Here is a 23,799-nt window from a genome sequence, read left to right on the forward strand (position 1 = left end):
ATTGTACTCACGGTTTTTTTTTTCTGTTTTTGTTTAACAGAATAAAAAAAGGCGTGGAAAAATGCTGAACCTTAGGAATTATTAGACACGAAAATACACGTTACAAAAACCTGTTATGTCACACCACTCAGCATGGCCATCAGCGAAACTTCAGCAAACAAGAAATGCTGACGGGGTGGTGAAGAAATGCGTACCCTCGGTTCTAAGTGGGACGTGGTAAGAGCCCCTAAGGAAAACACAGTGGAGTTGCCTGGAAAGGGTCAACATTGAGCGACCGTTCAATCAAGCATAGCCACTGCTGGGTCTATCACCTGAGAGGATGAGAATTAAAAAAGACACGGGCTGGCAATCCTGCAATCCAGCAATGTTTACCGTAGCCAACACTTGGAAGCAATGAAAATGCCCAGCCACAGAGGAATGCAGAAAGGAGAAGTGGTCCATGGACACAATGGAAGAGTGCTCCAGTGAAAAGTAGAAATTCCATTTTAAAAACAGATATAAGTAAGGAGACATCAGCTTTGGGGGGTTTCTCCAGACACATCCCACCGTCATTGATAACCGAGGAACACCACTGGCAGGAAGGTCTGCTTCACTAGTTACCAGAGTGGGAAACGCAGAAATGCTGCAGCCCTCTGGCCGTTACCTGCAACGGCAGCTTGAAAACCCGTGCTAATGGTCACTTCATGTGCACAAGTCCTGGAGGGCTGTCAATGAAACCTGCCCTCAAAATGTCTTGAGGGAGGTAGTGGCCAAAATATTTCAAAAGGTGTCACATACCTCAAGAAAAGAATGTGATGAGGTAAGCTACACACACAGTTTGAAGAAAAAAGGACATCCCTGAAAGCTCAATTTCAAGGCTTTATGAGACGCATGCAAATCCAACCACAGAGGTATGGGCTCACACCAGTCAGAAGAACCATCAGCAACAAAACTACCAACAGTTCATGCTGAAGGGGTTGTGGAGAAGTGCATACCCTCTAGGTTAAGTGGGACTTTGCCGCCAGCCGCGGCGGGTCCTCAAAGTGTAGCAACAACCGACGAGAGGGGGTAGGGAACTGAACGCACCAAGGTATGGGATCAGAAGGGCACAAGCAACTGACGCTTGCAAGGCAAGTTTAATAACAAAGCCTAGCCGTATATATACCCCTAAAGCAGGGAACTTGCTTCGTCACGCCTTATCGGCATCAGCTGGTTGGTTGGCTTCTCGGCTTAGTCACACCTTATCAGCATCAGCTGGTTGGTTGGCTGCTCGGCTTCTCCCTCAAAGGCACCAATTTCCCCTCCAGGGTTGCTTTTCCTAGCTTTAGGGAACAACCAGGGACTCCCAGTAACTGAGCAGGTCCCTGGAGCGATTTGGCCAAAGGCCATCTCCTTTTGTATGTACCATAAAGTCCAGGATGCATACCAAGGAGAGTACAGTCGGGCCCTGAGGCTTAGGAGGGTCTTAGTGGCGCCTTCCTCAGAGGGCAATGCTCGCCACAGGACTTCACCTGGTAAGAGACACTAATGGGAACAGAATGGAGGTGCCTTTACAAGGTAAACACTGAGTTACGATATGATCCAGCAGGCACACTCGTGGGCCCATAACCTAAGAAAGAAGACAGAAGTGGAAAGACACAGGCAGGCAAATCTGCATTGCAGGAGTATTACAATAGCCAGGACATGGAAGCAACCAGAAAGTCCATCAACAGATGAGTGGACAAAGAAGAACAGGGACCTGAACAGATGGAATATTAGCCAAGGAACAAAAGGAAACAATGCCATCAACAGCACCATCGGTGAGGCTAGAGTTCATCACGCACCTTGCAGTAAGTCACAGAGCGAAAGATACATAGCCTACGATATCACTTATAGGTGTTCCCTGAAAATTGATATCACTGAAGATATTTCCACAGAGAAAGGCAATCACAGATGCAATAAACAGATTTATGGTTCACCCATGGACAGGTGTGAGAATTGTGTACATTAGGAAATTGGGTTTAAGAGAGAGATACAAACACAGGTGAAATACAAAATCACCAAAGGCCTACGGAATACCAAGAGAAGAGTACTCAACATTGTGTCATAAGCTACATGGGAAAAGGATCCAAAGAAGACTAGATACATGTTTATGTGTAAAAGAGCCACATCTTTCACACCTACAACAAGCAAAACATTGTAATCAAACTTGCTGTGAGAAACAATAAACATTGAATTAAAAAACGAACAAGTCAGTCGTGAGGCACAAACATAAGGGGCTTTTTCCTGGCACAGTCCATTCTAATTGACAACCGAGAATACGACTTCCACGGAGGCTCTGTTACCCGAGTAACCAGGTTTGGTAAAGGAGACCTGCTGCCGCCTTGTGGCCGTTTCTCAAAACAGCAGCTTTAAACCCAGTGCTAATGGTCACTTGATATTCAAAATCATTGCAGGCCTATAAATGACACCTGCCCTCAAAAACGATTCTTGGGTCGTCCATCGAGGAAAAAAACTCAAAAGACGTGCACACTTCAAAACGACAATATCAAGAGGCATATTTTGTGCACATTTTGTCTTCTCTTTCTTTCTTTCTCTTGTGATAAATAAAAGGGCATGGAAAAATGCTCAACATCAGGAATTAATAAAGCCATGCAAATCCAGTCGACAGAAACGTTCACCCACCGTCGTCAGAATGATCATCAGCCACAGAGTCTACAAAGAATAAAGGCTCAAGGTGTTTTAGAGAACTCTGTGCCCTCTAGCTGCCGCTGGGACGTAACCTGGGAACAGCTAGTAGTGAGGACACCGTGGAGGTGCGTTGAAAGGTAAAAATTGAGCTAACCTGTAATCGGGTAGGCCCACTGATGGGCCTATCTCCCGAGTAGACCAAAATCAAAAAGACACAGGCTGGCCATCCTGCACTGCAGCAACATGTACCATCGCCAAGACTTGGAAGAAACCCAAATGTCCATCAACAGAACAATGCACCAAGAAGAAGGGGGCCCATGTGCACAATGGAACATGAGCCACGGAAGAGCATGCAACAGTGCCGCTGGCACCACCGTAGAAGGATCTAGAGATACCCACCCAAAAGGAAGTACGAAAGAAACCGAAATAGAAATATCCTATGACATCACTTATAGCTGTTACTTCAACATTGATACCCATGAAGTCATTTCCAAGAGAAGGCCGTGCATAGATGCAGAAAACCAACTATGCTTAACCAAGTGGAAAGGTGTAAGGAATGTATGAATTTGGATATGGGGGTTTACAGACATGTACTGATACATATGAAATATATAATCACAAAATACCTAAGGAATACCAAGAGAGGTCGACTCAACACTCTGTAATAACCTACACGGGAAAGGATCCAAAGATGAATAGATTGATACATACATATGATGAACCAGATGCAGTACACCTAGAACACACACCACATTTTTATCCAATTGGCTGTGATACTGGATAACAATTAAATTTTAAAAAACACACAAGAAGTAAGGAGATATAAGCTCTTGGGGGTTTGCCCTGACACACTGCACTCTCATTTGCAGCCTACTAACACAATTTCCAGGAAGCCTCTGTTGCAGGAAAACCCAGAGTTGGAAATGGAGAAATGCTGCCGCCTTGTGGCCGTTTCCCGCAAGAGCGGCTTTAAACGGATAGCTATGGGTCACTTAACATTCACAAGGACTCAGGCCTCTAAAAGACACCTGCCCTCAAAAAAAAAATGTCCTGAGCTCGGCAGTGGTGAAAAAAATTCGAAGGAGGCAAATGTGTCAAAGAGATAGTATGAAGAGGTAAGTTTTACTCACTCTTTATCAAAAAAAGCAAAATGGAGAAAAGCTCAACCTCAGGAATGATCAGACTCCTCTAAGCTACAAAAAGCTTTCAGCTCACCCAAGTTAACTACCGTCAGCCAAAAGACTACAAACAATAAATGCTGAAGGGGTTTTAGAGAACTCTGTTCCCTCTGTCTGCGGAGGACATGTGTAGTTGTAACAGCCAATAATGAGAACAGAAAGGAGCTGCGTTTTCAATTAAAAATTGAGCCACCCTTCCATCCAGAACACCCACAGCCGAGCCTCTCACCTGAGAAGACAGGCTGCAAGAGCTGCACTCCACGAGTTTTCACAGTAGCCAAAGACACCGAAGCAACCCAAATGTCCATCAACAGATGAATGGATAAGAAGAGCTGGTCCGTGGACACAGTGGACTATTAGCCATGGAAAACAAGGAAACACTGCTCTTTGAGGCACCCGAGATGAGCCTAGAGATCATCACAGAACATGAGTTAAGTCGGAAAGCAAAAGGCATACCGTATGACATCACCTATAGGCGTTATCTAACAGCTGACACAAATGAACATATTTCCACAAAGAAAGACACTCACACACTTAGAAAACAAACTAAGCTTAAGTAAAATGAAAGGTGGGGGGAATGGATAAATTAAGATTAGTGTCACCATATGTGTACAAATACGTATTAAATATATATATCAAACAGACCGACCATATAGCAAGGGAGGTCACCAGAACACTCTGCAATAATTTACATGGGAAGAGGATCTGTACAAGAATATATATCTATATCTATATCTATATCTATATCTATATATAGATATATATATATATATAAAACGTACAAATGAACCAGATTCTGTACATATAGGACCAACAGTATTCTAATCATTACCCCGATTTAAACAAATTAAAAGAGCGAACAAGAAGTAATGTGACATACACTTCTGGGGTTTTTTCCTGGCACATTCCATTCTAATTGACAACCTGGGAACAGGACTTCCAGAAGCCTCTGCTGCCCTAGTAACCAGATGTGGGAATGTAGCAATGCTGACGCCTTGTGGCCGTTTCCCACAGCAGCAGCTTTAAAGTCAGTGCTAATGGTCACTCAATATTCACACCCATTGCAGGCTTGTAAATGACACCTGCCCTCCAAAACAAAATCCTGGGGTCGAAAATCGACCAAAAAAGTCGAAAGAGGGCAACCTTCCAAGAAGACAATTTCGAGAGGTTTATTGTACTCACGGTTTTTTGTTTTCTGTTTTTGTTTAACAGAATAAAAAAAGGCGTGGAAAAATGCTGAACCTTAGGAATTATTAGACACGAAAATACACGTTACAAAAACCTATCATGTCACACCACTCAGCATGGCCATCAGCGAAACTTCTGCAAACAAGAAATGCTGACGGGTTGGTGAAGAAATGCGTACCCTCGGTTCTAAGTGAGTCGTGGTAAGAGCCCCTAAGGAAAACACAGTGGAGTTGCCTGGAAAGGGTCAACATTGAGCGACCGTTCAATCAAGCATACCCACTGCTGGGTCTATCACCTGAGAGGATGAGAATCAAAAAAGACACGGGCTGGCAATCCTGCAATCCAGCAATGTTTACCGTAGCCAACACTTGGAAGCAATGAAAATGCCCAGCCACAGAGGAATGCAGAAAGGAGAAGTGGTCCATGGACACAATGGAAGAGTACTCCAGTGAAAAGTAGAAATTCCATTTTAAAAACAGATATAAGTAAGGAGACATCAGCTTTGGGGGGTTTCTCCAGACACATCCCACCGTCATTGATAACCGAGGAACACCACTGGCAGGAAGGTCTGTTTCACTAGTTACCAGAGTGGGAAACGCAGAAATGCTGCAGCCCTCTGGCCGTTACGTGCAACGGCAGCTTGAAAACCCGTGCTAATGATCACTTCGTGTGCACAAGTCCTGGAGGGCTGTCAATGAAACCTGCCCTCAAAATTTCTTGAGGGAGGTAGTGGCCAAAATATTTCAAAAGGCGGCACATAGTTCAAGAAAAGAATGGGATGAGGTAAGCTACACACACAGTTTGAAGGAAAAAAGGACATCCCTGAAAGCTCAATTTCAAGGCTTTATGAGACGCATGCAAATCCAACCACACAGGTATCGGCTCACACCAGTCAGAAGAACCATCAGCAACAAAACTACCAACAATTCATGCTGAAGGGGTTGTGGAGAAGTGCATACCCTCTAGGTTAAGTGGGACTTTGCCGCCAGCCGCGGCGGGTCCTCAAAGTGTAGCAACAACCGACGAGAGGGGGTAGGGAACTGAACGCACCAAGGTATGGGATCAGAAGGGCACAAGCAAATGACGCTTGCAAGGCAAGTTTAATAACAAAGCATAGCCGTATATATACCCCTAAAGCAGGGAATTTGCTTCGTCACGCCTTATCGGCATCAGCTGGTTGGTTGGCTTCTCGGCTTAGTCACACCTTATCAGCATCAGCTGGTTGGTTGGCTGCTCGGCTTCTCCCTCAAAGGCACCAATTTCCCCTCCAGGGTTGCTTTTCCTAGCTTTAGGGAACAACCAGGGACTCCCAGTAACTGAGCAGGTCCCTGGAGCGATTTGGCCAAAGGCCATCTCCTTTTGTATGTTCATACCATAAAGTCCAGGATGCATACCAAGGAGAGTACAGTCGGGCCCTGAGGCTTAGGAGGGTCTTAGTGGCGCCTTCCTCAGAGGGCAATGCTCGCCACAGGACTTCACCTGGTAAGAGGCACTAATGGGAACAGAATGGAGGTGCCTTTACAAGGTAAACACTGAGTTACGATATGGTCCAGCAGGCCCACTCCTGGGCCCATAACCTAAGAAAGAAGACAGAAGTGGAAAGACACAGGCAGGCAAATCTGCATTGCAGGAGTATTACAATAGCCAGGACATGGAAGCAAGCAGAAAGTCCATCAACAGATGAGTGGACAAAGAACAGGGACCTGAACAGATGGAATATTAGCCAAGGAACAAAAGGAAACAATGCCATCAACAGCACCATCGGTGAGGCTAGAGTTCATCACGCACCTTGCAGTAAGTCACAGAGCGAAAGTTACATAGCCTACGATATCACTTATAGGTGTTCCCTGAAAATTGATATCACTGAAGATATTTCCACAGAGAAAGGGAATCACAGATGCAATAAAGAGATTTATGGTTCACCCATGGACAGGTGTGAGAATTGTGTACATTAGGAAATTGGGTTTAAGAGAGAGATACAAACACAGGTGAAATACAAAATCACCAAAGGCCTATGGAATACCAAGAGAAGAGTACTCAACATTGTGTCATAAGCTACATGGGAAAAGGATCCAAAGAAGACTAGATACATGTTTATGTGTAAAAGAGCCACATCTTTCACACCTACAACAAGCAAAACATTGTAATCAAACTTGCTGTGAGAAACAATAAACATTGAATTAAAAAACGAACAAGTCAGTCGTGAGGCACAAACATAAGGGGCTTTTTCCTGGCACAGTCCATTCTAATTGACAACCGAGAATACGACTTCCACGGAGGCTCTGTTACCCGAGTAACCAGGTTTGGTAAAGGAGACCTGCTGCCGCCTTGTGGCCGTTTCTCAAAACAGCAGCTTTAAACCCAGTGCTAATGGTCACTTGATATTCAAAATCATTGCAGGCCTATAAATGACACCTGCCCTCAAAAACGATTCTTGGGTCGTCAATCGAGGAAAAAAACTCAAAAGATGTGCACACTTCAAAACGACAATATCAAGAGGCATATTTTGTGCACATTTTGTCTTCTCTTTCTTTCTCTTGTGATAAATAAAAGGGCATGGAAAAATGCTCAACATCAGGAATTAATAAAGCCATGCAAATCCAGTCGACAGAAACGTTCACCCACCGTCGTCAGAATGATCATCAGCCACAGAGTCTACAAAGAATAAATGCTCAAGGTGTTTTAGAGAACTCTGTGCCCTCTAGCGGCCGCTGGGACGTTACCTGGTAACAGCTAGTAGTGAGAACACCGTGGAGGCGCATTGAAAGGTAAAAATTGAGCTAACCTGTAATCGGGTAGGCCCACTGATGGGCCTATCTCCCGAGTAGACCAAAATCAAAAAGACACAGGCTGGCCATCCTGCGCTGCAGCAACATGTACCATCGCCAAGACTTGGAAGAAACCCAAATGTCCATCAACAGAACAATGCACCAAGAAGAAGGGGGCCCATGTGCACAATGGAACATGAGCCACGGAAGAGCATGCAACAGTGCCGCTGGCACCACCGTAGAAGGATCTAGAGATACCCACCCAGAAGGAAGTACGAAAGAAACCGAAATAGAAATATCCTATGACATCACTTATAGCTGTTACTTCAACATTGATACCCATGAAGTCATTTCCAAGAGAAGGCCGTGCATAGATGCAGAAAACCAACTATGCTTAACCAAGTGGAAAGGTGTAAGGAATGTATGAATTTGGATATGGGGGTTTACAGACATGTACTGATACACATGACATATATAATCACAAAATACCTAAGGAATACCAAGAGAGGTCGACTCAACACTCTGTAATAACCTACACGGAAAAGGATCCAAAGATGAATAGATTGATACATACATATGATGAACCAGATGCAGTACACCTAGAACACACACCACATTTTTACTCAATTGGCTGTGATACTAGATAACAATTAAATTTTAAAAAACACACAAGAAGTAAGGAGATATAAGCTCTTGGGGGTTTGCCCTGACACACTGCACTCTCATTTGCAGCCTACTAACACAATTTCCAGGAAGCCTCTGTTGCAGGAAAACCCAGAGTTGGAAATGGAGAAATGCTGCCGCCTTGTGGCCGTTTCCCGCAAGAGCGGCTTTAAACGGATAGCTATGGGTCACTTAACATTCACAAGGACTCAGGCCTCTAAAAGACACCTGCCCTCAAAAAAAAAAAATGTCCTGAGCTCGGCAGTGGTGAAAAAAATTCAAAGCAGGCAAATGTGTCAAAGAGATAGTATGAAGAGGTAAGTTTTACTCACTCTTTATCAAAAAAAGCAAAATGGAGAAAAGCTCAACCTCAGGAATGATCAGACTCCTCTAAGCTACAAAAAGCTTTCAGCTCACCCAAGTTAACTACCGTCAGCCAAAAGACTACAAACAATAAATGCTGAAGGGGTTTTAGAGAACTCTGTTCCCTCTGTCTGCGGAGGACATGTGTAGTTGTAACAGCCAATAATGAGAACAGAAAGGAGCTGCGTTTTCAATTAAAAATTGAGCCACCCTTCCATCCAGAACACCCACAGCCGAGCCTCTCACCTGAGAAGACAGGCTGCAAGAGCTGCACTCCACGAGTTTTCACAGTAGCCAAAGACACCGAAGCAACCCAAATGTCCATCAACAGATGAATGGATAAGAAGAGCTGGTCCGTGGACACAGTGGACTATTAGCCATGGAAAACAAGGAAACACTGCTCTTTGAGGCACCCGAGATGAGCCTAGAGATCATCACAGAACATGAGTTAAGTCGGAAAGCAAAAGGCATACCGTATGACATCACCTATAGGCGTTATCTAACAGCTGACACAAATGAACATATTTCCACAAAGAAAGACACTCACACACTTAGAAAACAAACTAAGCTTAAGTAAAATGAAAGGTGGGGGGAATGGATAAATTAAGATTAGTGTCACCATATGTGTACAAATACGTATTAAATATATATATCAAACAGACCGACCATATAGCAAGGGAGGTCACCAGAACACTCTGCAATAATTTACATGGGAAGAGGATCTGTACAAGAATATCTATATCTATATCTATATCTATATATAGATATATATATATATATAAAACGTACAAATGAACCAGATTCTGTACATATAGGACCAACAGTATTCTAATCATTACCCCGATTTAAACAAATTAAAAGAGCGAACAAGAAGTAATGTGACATACACTTCTGGGGTTTTTTCCTGGCACATTCCATTCTAATTGACAACCTGGGAACAGGACTTCCAGAAGGCTCTGCTGCCCTAGTAACCAGATGTGGGAATGTAGCAATGCTGACGCCTTGTGGCCGTTTCCCACAGCAGCAGCTTTAAAGTCAGTGCTAATGGTCACTCAATATTCACACCCATTGCAGGCTTGTAAATGACACCTGCCCTCCAAAACAAAATCCTGGGGTCGAAAATCGACCAAAAAAGTCGAAAGAGGGCAACCTTCCAAGAAGACAATTTCGAGAGGTTTATTGTACTCACGGTTTTTTTTTTCTGTTTTTGTTTAACAGAATAAAAAAAGGCGTGGAAAAATGCTGAACCTTAGGAATTATTAGACACGAAAATACACGTTACAAAAACCTGTTATGTCACACCACTCAGCATGGCCATCAGCGAAACTTCAGCAAACAAGAAATGCTGACGGGGTGGTGAAGAAATGCGTACCCTCGGTTCTAAGTGGGACGTGGTAAGAGCCCCTAAGGAAAACACAGTGGAGTTGCCTGGAAAGGGTCAACATTGAGCGACCGTTCAATCAAGCATAGCCACTGCTGGGTCTATCACCTGAGAGGATGAGAATTAAAAAAGACACGGGCTGGCAATCCTGCAATCCAGCAATGTTTACCGTAGCCAACACTTGGAAGCAATGAAAATGCCCAGCCACAGAGGAATGCAGAAAGGAGAAGTGGTCCATGGACACAATGGAAGAGTGCTCCAGTGAAAAGTAGAAATTCCATTTTAAAAACAGATATAAGTAAGGAGACATCAGCTTTGGGGGGTTTCTCCAGACACATCCCACCGTCATTGATAACCGAGGAACACCACTGGCAGGAAGGTCTGCTTCACTAGTTACCAGAGTGGGAAACGCAGAAATGCTGCAGCCCTCTGGCCGTTACCTGCAACGGCAGCTTGAAAACCCGTGCTAATGGTCACTTCATGTGCACAAGTCCTGGAGGGCTGTCAATGAAACCTGCCCTCAAAATGTCTTGAGGGAGGTAGTGGCCAAAATATTTCAAAAGGTGTCACATACCTCAAGAAAAGAATGTGATGAGGTAAGCTACACACACAGTTTGAAGAAAAAAGGACATCCCTGAAAGCTCAATTTCAAGGCTTTATGAGGCGCATGCAAATCCAACCACAGAGGTATGGGCTCACACCAGTCAGAAGAACCATCAGCAACAAAACTACCAACAGTTCATGCTGAAGGGGTTGTGGAGAAGTGCATACCCTCTAGGTTAAGTGGGACTTTGCCGCCAGCCGCGGCGGGTCCTCAAAGTGTAGCAACAACCGACGAGAGGGGGTAGGGAACTGAACGCACCAAGGTATGGGATCAGAAGGGCACAAGCAACTGACGCTTGCAAGGCAAGTTTAATAACAAAGCCTAGCCGTATATATACCCCTAAAGCAGGGAACTTGCTTCGTCACGCCTTATCGGCATCAGCTGGTTGGTTGGTTTCTCGGCTTAGTCACACCTTATCAGCATCAGCTGGTTGGTTGGCTGCTCGGCTTCTCCCTCAAAGGCACCAATTTCCCCTCCAGGGTTGCTTTTCCTAGCTTTAGGGAACAACCAGGGACTCCCAGTAACTGAGCAGGTCCCTGGAGCGATTTGGCCAAAGGCCATCTCCTTTTGTATGTTCATACCATAAAGTCCAGGATGCATACCAAGGAGAGTACAGTCGGGCCCTGAGGCTTAGGAGGGTCTTAGTGGCGCCTTCCTCAGAGGGCAATGCTCGCCACAGGACTTCACCTGGTAAGAGGCACTAATGGGAACAGAATGGAGGTGCCTTTACAAGGTAAACACTGAGTTACGATATGATCCAGCAGGCACACTCGTGGGCCCATAACCTAAGAAAGAAGACAGAAGTGGAAAGACACAGGCAGGCAAATCTGCATTGCAGGAGTATTACAATAGCCAGGACATGGAAGCAACCAGAAAGTCCATCAACAGATGAGTGGACAAAGAAGAACAGGGACCTGAACAGATGGAATATTAGCCAAGGAACCAAAGGAAACAATGCCATCAACAGCACCATCGGTGAGGCTAGAGTTCATCACGCACCTTGCAGTAAGTCACAGAGCGAAAGATACATAGCCTACGATATCACTTATAGGTGTTCCCTGAAAATTGATATCACTGAAGATATTTCCACAGAGAAAGGCAATCACAGATGCAATAAACAGATTTATGGTTCACCCATGGACAGGTGTGAGAATTGTGTACATTAGGAAATTGGGTTTAAGAGAGAGATACAAACACAGGTGAAATACAAAATCACCAAAGGCCTACGGAATACCAAGAGAAGAGTACTCAACATTGTGTCATAAGCTACATGGGAAAAGGATCCAAAGAAGACTAGATACATGTTTATGTGTAAAAGAGCCACATCTTTCACACCTACAACAAGCAAAACATTGTAATCAAACTTGCTGTGAGAAACAATAAACATTGAATTAAAAAACGAACAAGTCAGTCGTGAGGCACAAACATAAGGGGCTTTTTCCTGGCACAGTCCATTCTAATTGACAACCGAGAATACGACTTCCACGGAGGCTCTGTTACCCGAGTAACCAGGTTTGGTAAAGGAGACCTGCTGCCGCCTTGTGGCCGTTTCTCAAAACAGCAGCTTTAAACCCAGTGCTAATGGTCACTTGATATTCAAAATCATTGCAGGCCTATAAATGACACCTGCCCTCAAAAACGATTCTTGGGTCGTCCATCGAGGAAAAAAACTCAAAAGACGTGCACACTTCAAAACGACAATATCAAGAGGCATATTTTGTGCACATTTTGTCTTCTCTTTCTTTCTTTCTCTTGTGATAAATAAAAGGGCATGGAAAAATGCTCAACATCAGGAATTAATAAAGCCATGCAAATCCAGTCGACAGAAACGTTCACCCACCGTCGTCAGAATGATCATCAGCCACAGAGTCTACAAAGAATAAAGGCTCAAGGTGTTTTAGAGAACTCTGTGCCCTCTAGCTGCCGCTGGGACGTAACCTGGGAACAGCTAGTAGTGAGGACACCGTGGAGGTGCGTTGAAAGGTAAAAATTGAGCTAACCTGTAATCGGGTAGGCCCACTGATGGGCCTATCTCCCGAGTAGACCAAAATCAAAAAGACACAGGCTGGCCATCCTGCACTGCAGCAACATGTACCATCGCCAAGACTTGGAAGAAACCCAAATGTCCATCAACAGAACAATGCACCAAGAAGAAGGGGGCCCATGTGCACAATGGAACATGAGCCACGGAAGAGCATGCAACAGTGCCGCTGGCACCACCGTAGAAGGATCTAGAGATACCCACCCAAAAGGAAGTACGAAAGAAACCGAAATAGAAATATCCTATGACATCACTTATAGCTGTTACTTCAACATTGATACCCATGAAGTCATTTCCAAGAGAAGGCCGTGCATAGATGCAGAAAACCAACTATGCTTAACCAAGTGGAAAGGTGTAAGGAATGTATGAATTTGGATATGGGGGTTTACAGACATGTACTGATACATATGAAATATATAATCACAAAATACCTAAGGAATACCAAGAGAGGTCGACTCAACACTCTGTAATAACCTACACGGGAAAGGATCCAAAGATGAATAGATTGATACATACATATGATGAACCAGATGCAGTACACCTAGAACACACACCACATTTTTATCCAATTGGCTGTGATACTGGATAACAATTAAATTTTAAAAAACACACAAGAAGTAAGGAGATATAAGCTCTTGGGGGTTTGCCCTGACACACTGCACTCTCATTTGCAGCCTACTAACACAATTTCCAGGAAGCCTCTGTTGCAGGAAAACCCAGAGTTGGAAATGGAGAAATGCTGCCGCCTTGTGGCCGTTTCCCGCAAGAGCGGCTTTAAACGCATAGCTATGGGTCACTTAACATTCACAAGGACTCAGGCCTCTAAAAGACACCTGCCCTCAAAAAAAAAATGTCCTGAGCTCGGCAGTGGTGAAAAAAATTCGAAGGAGGCAAATGTGTCAAAGAGATAGTATGAAGAGGTAAGTTTTACTCACTCTTTATCAAAAAAAGCAAAATGGAGAAAAGCTCAACCTCAGGAATGATCAGACTCCTCTAAGCTACAAAAAGCTTTCAGCTCACCCAAGTTAACTACCGTCAGCCAAAAGACTACAAACAATAAATGCTGAAGGGGTTTTAGAGAACTCTGTTCCCTCTGTCTGCGGAGGACATGTCTAGTTGTAACAGCCAATAATGAGAACAGAAAGGAGCTGCGTTTTCAATTAAAAATTGAGCCACCCTTCCATCCAGAACACCCACAGCCGAGCCTCTCACCTGAGAAGACAGGCTGCAAGAGCTGCACTCCACGAGTTTTCACAGTAGCCAAAGACACCGAAGCAACCCAAATGTCCATCAACAGATGAATGGATAAGAAGAGCTGGTCCGTGGACACAGTGGACTATTAGCCATGGAAAACAAGGAAACACTGCTCTTTGAGGCACCCGAGATGAGCCTAGAGATCATCACAGAACATGAGTTAAGTCGGAAAGCAAAAGGCATACCGTATGACATCACCTATAGGCGTTATCTAACAGCTGACACAAATGAACATATTTCCACAAAGAAAGACACTCACACACTTAGAAAACAAACTAAGCTTAAGTAAAATGAAAGGTGGGGGGAATGGATAAATTAAGATTAGTGTCACCATATGTGTACAAATACGTATTAAATATATATATCAAACAGACCGACCATATAGCAAGGGAGGTCACCAGAACACTCTGCAATAATTTACATGGGAAGAGGATCTGTACAAGAATATCTATATCTATATCTATATCTATATCTATATATAGATATATATATATATATAAAACGTACAAATGAACCAGATTCTGTACATATAGGACCAACAGTATTCTAATCATTACCCCGATTTAAACAAATTAAAAGAGCGAACAAGAAGTAATGTGACATACACTTCTGGGGTTTTTTCCTGGCACATTCCATTCTAATTGACAACCTGGGAACAGGACTTCCAGAAGGCTCTGCTGCCCTAGTAACCAGATGTGGGAATGTAGCAATGCTGACGCCTTGTGGCCGTTTCCCACAGCAGCAGCTTTAAAGTCAGTGCTAATGGTCACTCAATATTCACACCCATTGCAGGCTTGTAAATGACACCTGCCCTCCAAAACAAAATCCTGGGGTCGAAAATCGACCAAAAAAGTCGAAAGAGGGCAACCTTCCAAGAAGACAATTTCGAGAGGTTTATTGTACTCACGGTTTTTTGTTTTCTGTTTTTGTTTAACAGAATAAAAAAAGGCGTGGAAAAATGCTGAACCTTAGGAATTATTAGACACGAAAATACACGTTACAAAAACCTATCATGTCACACCACTCAGCATGGCCATCAGCGAAACTTCTGCAAACAAGAAATGCTGACGGGTTGGTGAAGAAATGCGTACCCTCGGTTCTAAGTGAGTCGTGGTAAGAGCCCCTAAGGAAAACACAGTGGAGTTGCCTGGAAAGGGTCAACATTGAGCGACCGTTCAATCAAGCATACCCACTGCTGGGTCTATCACCTGAGAGGATGAGAATCAAAAAAGACACGGGCTGGCAATCCTGCAATCCAGCAATGTTTACCGTAGCCAACACTTGGAAGCAATGAAAATGCCCAGCCACAGAGGAATGCAGAAAGGAGAAGTGGTCCATGGACACAATGGAAGAGTACTCCAGTGAAAAGTAGAAATTCCATTTTAAAAACAGATATAAGTAAGGAGACATCAGCTTTGGGGGGTTTCTCCAGACACATCCCACCGTCATTGATAACCGAGGAACAACACTGGCAGGAAGGTCTGTTTCACTAGTTACCAGAGTGGGAAACGCAGAAATGCTGCAGCCCTCTGGCCGTTACGTGCAACGGCAGCTTGAAAACCCGTGCTAATGGTCACTTCGTGTGCACAAGTCCTGGAGGGCTGTCAATGAAACCTGCCCTCAAAATGTCTTGAGGGAGGTAGTGGCCAAAATATTTCAAAAGGCGGCACATAGTTCAAGAAAAGAATGGGATGAGGTAAGCTACACACACAGTTTGAAGGAAAAAAGGACATCCCTGAAAGCTCAATTTCAAGGCTTTATGAGACGCATGCAAATCCAACCACACAGGTATCGGCTCACACCAGTCAGAAGAACCATCAGCAACAAAACTACCAACAATTCATGCTGAAGGGGTTGTGGAGAAGTGCATACCCTCTAGGTTAAGTGGGGCTTTGCCGCCAGCCGCGGCGGGTCCTCAAAGTGTAGCAACAACCGACGAGAGGGGGTAGGGAACTGAACGCACTAAGGTATGGGATCAGAAGGGCACAAGCAACTGACGCTTGCAAGGCAAGTTTAATAACAAAGCCTAGCCGTATATATACCCCTAAAGCAGGGAATTTGCCTCGTCACGCCTTATCGGCATCAGCTGGTTGGTTGGCTTCTCGGCTTAGTGACACCTTATCAGCATCAGCTGTTTGGTTGGCTGCTCGGCTTCTCCCTCAAAGGCACCAATTTCCCCTCCAGGGTTGCTTTTCCTAGCTTTAGGGAACAACCAGGGACTCCCAGTAACTGAGCAGGTCCCTGGAGCGATTTGGCCAAAGGCCATCTCCTTTTGTATGTTCATACCATAAAGTCCAGGATGCATACCAAGGAGAGTACAGTCGGGCCCTGAGGCTTAGGAGGGTCTTAGTGGCGCCTTCCTCAGAGGGCAATGCTCGCCACAGGACTTCACCTGGTAAGAGGCACTAATGGGAACAGAATGGAGGTGCCTTTACAAGGTAAACACTGAGTTACGATATGATCCAGCAGGCCCACTCCTGGGCCTATAACCTAAGAAAGAAGACAGAAGTGGAAAGACACAGGCAGGCAAATCTGCATTGCAGGAGTATTACAATAGCCAGGACATGGAAGCAACCAGAAAGTCCATCAACAGATGAGTGGACAAAGAAGAACAGGGACCTGTACAGATGGAATATTAGCCAAGGAACCAAAGGAAACAATGCCATCAACAGCACCATCGGTGAGGCTAGAGTTCATCACGCACCTTGCAGTAAGTCACAGAGCGAAAGATACATAGCCTACGATATCAGTTATAGGTGTTCCCTGAAAATTGATATCACTGAAGATATTTCCACAGAGAAAGGCAATCACAGATGCAATAAAGAGATTTATGGTTCACCCATGGACAGGTGTGAGAATTGTGTACATTAGGAAATTGGGTTTAAGAGAGAGATACAAACACAGGTGAAATACAAAATCACCAAAGGCCTATGGAATACCAAGAGAAGAGTACTCAACATTGTGTCATAAGCTACATGGGAAAAGGATCCAAAGACGACTAGATACGTGTTTATGTATAAAAGAGCCACATCTTTCACACCTACAACAAGCAAAACATTGTAATCAAACTTGCTGTGAGAAACAATAAACATTGAATTAAAAAACGAACAAGTCAGTCGTGAGGCACAAACATAAGGGGCTTTTTCCTGGCACAGTCCATTCTAATTGACAACCGAGAATACGACTTCCACGGAGGCTCTGTTGCCCGAGTAACCAGGTTTGGTAAAGGAGACCTGCTGCCGCCTTGTGGCCGTTTCTCAAAACAGCAGCTTTAAACCCAGTGCTAATGGTCACTTGATATTCAAAATCATTGCAGGCCTATAAATGACACCTGCCCTCAAAAACGATTCTTGGGTCGTCCATCGAGGAAAAAAACTCAAAAGATGTGCACACTTCAAAACGACAATTTCAAGAGGCATATTTTGTGCACATTTTGTCTTCTCTTTCTTTCTCTTGTGATAAATAAAAGGGCATGGAAAAATGCTCAACATCAGGGATTAATAAAGCCATGCAAATCCAGTCGACAGAAACGTTCACCCACCGTCGTCAGAATGATCATCAGCCACAGAGTCTACAAAGAATAAATGCTCAAGGTGTTTTAGAGAACTCTGTGCCCTCTAGCGGCCGCTGGGACGTAACCTGGGAACAGCTAGTAGTGAGAACACCGTGGAGGTGCATTGAAAGGTAAAAATTGAGCTAACCTGTAATCGGGTAGGCCCACTGATGGGCCTATCTCCCGAGTAGACCAAAATCAAAAAGACACAGGCTGGCCATCCTGCGCTGCAGCAACATGTACCATAGCCAAGACTTGGAAGAAACCCAAATGTCCATCAACAGAACAATGCACCAAGAAGAAGGGGGCCCATGTGCACAATGGAACATGAGCCACGGAAGAGCATGCAACAGTGCCGCTGGCACCACCGTAGAAGGATCTAGAGATACCCACCCAAAAGGAAGTACGAAAGAAACCGAAATAGAAATATCCTATGACATCACTTATAGCTGTTACTTCAACATTGATACCCATGAAGTCATTTCCAAGAGAAGGCCGTGCATAGATGCAGAAAACCAACTATGCTTAACCAAGTGGAAAGGTGTAAGGAATGTATGAATTTGGATATGGGGGTTTACAGACATGTACTGATACATATGAAATATATAATCACAAAATACCTAAGGAATACCAAGAGAGGTCGACTCAACACTCTGTAATAACCTACACGGGAAAGGATCCAAAGATGAATAGATTGATACATACATATGATGAACCAGATGCAGTACACCTAGAACACACACCACATTTTTATCCAATTGGCTGTGATACTGGATAACAATTAAATTTTAAAAAACACACAAGAAGTAAGGAGATATAAGCTCTTGGGGGTTTGCCCTGACACACTGCACTCTCATTTGCAGCCTACTAACACAATTTCCAGGAAGCCTCTGTTGCAGGAAAACCCAGAGTTGGAAATGGAGAAATGCTGCCGCCTTGTGGCCGTTTCCCGCAAGAGCGGCTTTAAACGCATAGCTATGGGTCACTTAACATTCACAAGGACTCAGGCCTCTAAAAGACACCTGCCCTCAAAAAAAAAAATGTCCTGAGCTCGGCAGTGGTGAAAAAAATTCGAAGGAGGCAAATGTGTCAAAGAGATAGTATGAAGAGGTAAGTTTTACTCACTCTTTATCAAAAAAAGCAAAATGGAGAAAAGCTCAACCTCAGGAATGATCAGACTCCTCTAAGCTACAAAAAGCTTTCAGCTCACCCAAGTTAACTACCGTCAGCCAAAAGACTACAAACAATAAATGCTGAAGGGGTTTTAGAGAACTCTGTTCCCTCTGTCTGCGGAGGACATGTGTAGTTGTAACAGCCAATAATGAGAACAGAAAGGAGCTGCGTTTTCAATTAAAAATTGAGCCACCCTTCCATCCAGAACACCCACAGCCGAGCCTCTCACCTGAGAAGACAGGCTGCAAGAGCTGCACTCCACGAGTTTTCACAGTAGCCAAAGACACCGAAGCAACCCAAATGTCCATCAACAGATGAATGGATAAGAAGAGCAGGTCCGTGGACACAGTGGACTATTAGCCATGGAAAACAAGGAAACACTGCTCTTTGAGGCACCCGAGATGAGCCTAGAGATCATCACAGAACATGAGTTAAGTCGGAAAGCAAAAGGCATACCGTATGACATCACCTATAGGCGTTATCTAACAGCTGACACAAATGAACATATTTCCACAAAGAAAGACACTCACACACTTAGAAAACAAACTAAGCTTAAGTAAAATGAAAGGTGGGGGGAATGGATAAATTAAGATTAGTGTCACCATATGTGTACAAATACGTATTAAATATATATATCAAACAGACCGACCATATAGCAAGGGAGGTCACCAGAACACTCTGCAATAATTTACATGGGAAGAGGATCTGTACAAGAATATATATCTATATCTATATATCTATATATAGATATATATATATATATAAAACGTACAAATGAACCAGATTCTGTACATATAGGACCAACAGTATTCTAATCATTACCCCGATTTAAACAAATTAAAAGAGCGAACAAGAAGTAATGTGACATACACTTCTGGGTTTTTTTCCTGGCACATTCCATTCTAATTGACAACCTGGGAACAGGACTTCCAGAAGGCTCTGCTGCCCTAGTAACCAGATGTGGGAATGTAGCAATGCTGACGCCTTGTGGCCGTTTCCCACAGCAGCAGCTTTAAAGTCAGTGCTAATGGTCACTCAATATTCACACCCATTGCAGGCTTGTAAATGACACCTGCCCTCCAAAACAAAATCCTGGGGTCGAAAATCGACCAAAAAAGTCGAAAGAGGGCAACCTTCCAAGAAGACAATTTCGAGAGGTTTATTGTACTCACGGTTTTTTGTTTTCTGTTTTTGTTTAACAGAATAAAAAAAGGCGTGGAAAAATGCTGAACCTTAGGAATTATTAGACACGAAAATACACGTTACAAAAACCTATCATGTCACACCACTCAGCATGGCCATCAGCGAAACTTCTGCAAACAAGAAATGCTGACGGGTTGGTGAAGAAATGCGTACCCTCGGTTCTAAGTGGGTCGTGGTAAGAGCCCCTAAGGAAAACACAGTGGAGTTGCCTGGAAAGGGTCAACATTGAGCGACCGTTCAATCAAGCATACCCACTGCTGGGTCTATCACCTGAGAGGATGAGAATCAAAAAAGACACGGGCTGGCAATCCTGCAATCCAGCAATGTTTACCGTAGCCAACACTTGGAAGCAATGAAAATGCCCAGCCACAGAGGAATGCAGAAAGGAGAAGTGGTCCATGGACACAATGGAAGAGTACTCCAGTGAAAAGTAGAAATTCCATTTTAAAAACAGATATAAGTAAGGAGACATCAGCTTTGGGGGGTTTCTCCAGACACATCCCACCGTCATTGATAACCGAGGAACAACACTGGCAGGAAGGTCTGTTTCACTAGTTACCAGAGTGGGAAACGCAGAAATGCTGCAGCCCTCTGGCCGTTACGTGCAACGGCAGCTTGAAAACCCGTGCTAATGGTCACTTCGTGTGCACAAGTCCTGGAGGGCTGTCAATGAAACCTGCCCTCAAAATGTCTTGAGGGAGGTAGTGGCCAAAATATTTCAAAAGGCGGCACATAGTTCAAGAAAAGAATGGGATGAGGTAAGCTACACACACAGTTTGAAGGAAAAAAGGACATCCCTGAAAGCTCAATTTCAAGGCTTTATGAGACGCATGCAAATCCAACCACACAGGTATCGGCTCACACCAGTCAGAAGAACCATCAGCAACAAAACTACCAACAATTCATGCTGAAGGGGTTGTGGAGAAGTGCATACCCTCTAGGTTAAGTGGGACTTTGCCGCCAGCCGCGGCGGGTCCTCAAAGTGTAGCAACAACCGACGAGAGGGGGTAGGGAACTGAACGCACTAAGGTATGGGATCAGAAGGGCACAAGCAACTGACGCTTGCAAGGCAAGTTTAATAACAAAGCCTAGCCGTATATATACCCCTAAAGCAGGGAATTTGCCTCGTCACGCCTTATCGGCATCAGCTGGTTGGTTGGCTTCTCGGCTTAGTGACACCTTATCAGCATCAGCTGTTTGGTTGGCTGCTCGGCTTCTCCCTCAAAGGCACCAATTTCCCCTCCAGGGTTGCTTTTCCTAGCTTTAGGGAACAACCAGGGACTCCCAGTAACTGAGCAGGTCCCTGGAGCGATTTGGCCAAAGGCCATCTCCTTTTGTATGTTCATACCATAAAGTCCAGGATGCATACCAAGGAGAGTACAGTCGGGCCCTGAGGCTTAGGAGGGTCTTAGTGGCGCCTTCCTCAGAGGGCAATGCTCGCCACAGGACTTCACCTGGTAAGAGGCACTAATGGGAACAGAATGGAGGTGCCTTTACAAGGTAAACACTGAGTTACGATATGATCCAGCAGGCCCACTCCTGGGCCTATAACCTAAGAAAGAAGACAGAAGTGGAAAGACACAGGCAGGCAAATCTGCATTGCAGGAGTATTACAATAGCCAGGACATGGAAGCAACCAGAAAGTCCATCAACAGATGAGTGGACAAAGAAGAACAGGGACCTGTACAGATGGAATATTAGCCAAGGAACCAAAGGAAACAATGCCATCAACAGCACCATCGGTGAGGCTAGAGTTCATCACGCACCTTGCAGTAAGTCACAGAGCGAAAGATACATAGCCTACGATATCAGTTATAGGTGTTCCCTGAAAATTGATATCACTGAAGATATTTCCACAGAGAAAGGCAATCACAGATGCAATAAAGAGATTTATGGTTCACCCATGGACAGGTGTGAGAATTGTGTACATTAGGAAATTGGGTTTAAGAGAGAGATACAAACACAGGTGAAATACAAAATCACCAAAGGCCTATGGAATACCAAGAGAAGAGTACTCAACATTGTGTCATAAGCTACATGGGAAAAGGATCCAAAGACGACTAGATACGTGTTTATGTATAAAAGAGCCACATCTTTCACACCTACAACAAGCAAAACATTGTAATCAAACTTGCTGTGAGAAACAATAAACATTGAATTAAAAAACGAACAAGTCAGTCGTGAGGCACAAACATAAGGGGCTTTTTCCTGGCACAGTCCATTCTAATTGACAACCGAGAATACGACTTCCACGGAGGCTCTGTTGCCCGAGTAACCAGGTTTGGTAAAGGAGACCTGCTGCCGCCTTGTGGCCGTTTCTCAAAACAGCAGCTTTAAACCCAGTGCTAATGGTCACTTGATATTCAAAATCATTGCAGGCCTATAAATGACACCTGCCCTCAAAAACGATTCTTGGGTCGTCCATCGAGGAAAAAAACTCAAAAGATGTGCACACTTCAAAACGACAATTTCAAGAGGCATATTTTGTGCACATTTTGTCTTCTCTTTCTTTCTCTTGTGATAAATAAAAGGGCATGGAAAAATGCTCAACATCAGGGATTAATAAAGCCATGCAAATCCAGTCGACAGAAACGTTCACCCACCGTCGTCAGAATGATCATCAGCCACAGAGTCTACAAAGAATAAATGCTCAAGGTGTTTTAGAGAACTCTGTGCCCTCTAGCGGCCGCTGGGACGTAACCTGGTAACAGCTAGTAGTGAGAACACCGTGGAGGTGCATTGAAAGGTAAAAATTGAGCTAACCTGTAATCGGGTAGGCCCACTGATGGGCCTATCTCCCGAGTAGACCAAAATCAAAAAGACACAGGCTGGCCATCCTGCGCTGCAGCAACATGTACCATAGCCAAGACTTGGAAGAAACCCAAATGTCCATCAACAGAACAATGCACCAAGAAGAAGGGGGCCCATGTGCACAATGGAACATGAGCCACGGAAGAGCATGCAACAGTGCCGCTGGCACCACCGTAGAAGGATCTAGAGATACCCACCCAAAAGGAAGTACGAAAGAAACCGAAATAGAAATATCCTATGACATCACTTATAGCTGTTACTTCAACATTGATACCCATGAAGTCATTTCCAAGAGAAGGCCGTGCATAGATGCAGAAAACCAACTATGCTTAACCAAGTGGAAAGGTGTAAGGAATGTATGAATTTGGATATGGGGGTTTACAGACATGTACTGATACATATGAAATATATAATCACAAAATACCTAAGGAATACCAAGAGAGGTCGACTCAACACTCTGTAATAACCTACACGGGAAAGGATCCAAAGATGAATAGATTGATACATACATATGATGAACCAGATGCAGTACACCTAGAACACACACCACATTTTTATCCAATTGGCTGTGATACTGGATAACAATTAAATTTTAAAAAACACACAAGAAGTAAGGAGATATAAGCTCTTGGGGGTTTGCCCTGACACACTGCACTCTCATTTGCAGCCTACTAACACAATTTCCAGGAAGCCTCTGTTGCAGGAAAACCCAGAGTTGGAAATGGAGAAATGCTGCCGCCTTGTGGCCGTTTCCCGCAAGAGCGGCTTTAAACGCATAGCTATGGGTCACTTAACATTCACAAGGACTCAGGCCTCTAAAAGACACCTGCCCTCAAAAAAAAAAATGTCCTGAGCTCGGCAGTGGTGAAAAAAATTCGAAGGAGGCAAATGTGTCAAAGAGATAGTATGAAGAGGTAAGTTTTACTCACTCTTTATCAAAAAAAGCAAAATGGAGAAAAGCTCAACCTCA

The sequence above is a fragment of the Kogia breviceps genome, chromosome 3 (assembly GCF_026419965.1).
Source record: "Kogia breviceps isolate mKogBre1 chromosome 3, mKogBre1 haplotype 1, whole genome shotgun sequence".
In the NCBI taxonomy this organism is placed as follows: domain Eukaryota; kingdom Metazoa; phylum Chordata; class Mammalia; order Artiodactyla; family Physeteridae; genus Kogia; species Kogia breviceps.